Source organism: Schistocerca piceifrons, chromosome X (assembly GCF_021461385.2).
Source record: "Schistocerca piceifrons isolate TAMUIC-IGC-003096 chromosome X, iqSchPice1.1, whole genome shotgun sequence".
Taxonomy (NCBI): Eukaryota; Metazoa; Arthropoda; class Insecta; order Orthoptera; family Acrididae; genus Schistocerca; species Schistocerca piceifrons.
In genome coordinates, this window is record NC_060149.1 from 93,639,772 (window position 1) to 93,641,031 (window position 1,260).

General features: G+C 43.0%; 1 non-coding gene across 1 annotated transcript; it reads left to right on the top strand.

Annotated features, from left to right (window-relative positions):
* Nucleotides 1-453: 453 nt before the first annotated feature.
* Trnat-ugu lies at nt 454-528 on the top strand. Its single transcript has one exon. It is a non-coding gene; the product is annotated as a tRNA-Thr (tRNA).
* Nucleotides 529-1,260: the final 732 nt, after the last annotated feature.

Sequence of the window (1,260 nt, forward strand, 5' to 3'; positions counted from 1 at the left end):
GAAAATGTGTGCCCCGACCGGGACTCGAACCCGGGATCTACTGCTTACATGGCAGTACATGTAGTACACCAACGCCTGTTTGCAGCTAGGGTGTCCATTTAATTATCATTTTATTTCTAGCAAAGCTGCATGGTCATCCACGGTAACTGTTCCTTCTGGAACAGATACTACTGTCATATATAGTTTAGAAATATGGCTTCCCGGCCATTGACCTTCTTGTGCGAACGCACACGCTATGCCCGAACTCGTACGGGACTTAGTAGATTAATCTGCCAGCACACGCTATGCCCGAACTCGTACGGGACTTAGTAGATTAATCTGCCACGAGTACTGAGTATGATGGGCAAACATCTATTAGGCGCACTACGAATGTAGTGGTGTGGACATGGTGGGAATGTGAATCTCACGGGGAGCGTGCAAGGGATAAGTCCCTGCAGACGCACTACCCTCTGTGCCCGCGGTGGCTCAGTTGGATAGAGCATCTGCCATGTAAGCAGGAGATCCCAGGTTCGAGTCCCGGTTGGGGCACACATTTTCAACATGTCCCCAATGAAGTACATCAACGCCTGTTTGCAGCTAGGGTGTCCATTTAATTATCATTTCATTTACATTTAATGTTTTTACATTTCAGCGATTATAACATTCTGTTTTTACTGTTGTATACAATCAGAAAGAAATCTTTTTGGAAAGTATTGTTATATAAAACATTCTCAAACATCTTTCTGCGTCAGTTCAGGATAAAACCTCCATTGTCTTCGCCCGAAGCAACTGAGTGTCTAAACTGCAGCTTCTGATTGGTCGGTAATTACGTAACACTATCGTAGATGGTGACAAAGTCTGCGTTGGCCGTGTCACGACTTCTGTAGTAGTGTAAGCATTGCTCCGATATGTTAAGACGATCACCTACCTCTTGTATGAGGAAGCATATATATATATATATATATATATATATATATATATATATATATATAATGACAGATGCAATGGCTATGGACTCTCAGTTCTCTCCAGTAGTGGCCAATTCCTTTATGAAATATTTTGAAGAAGGTGCATTAAATTTGGCTCCTCCTCGACTACCTTCAGTTTATCATTATGCTGACAACACGTTTATGATCTGGCCACATGGCGTTGAAGCTCTCAAGAACTTCCTTGAGCACATGAACAGCATGCACCCAAACAACCAGTTCACTGTCAAGACAGAGGAAGAAGGAAGGCGGTCATTTTTAGATCTTTTGGTACAGCGAATGTTTGATGGGAGTC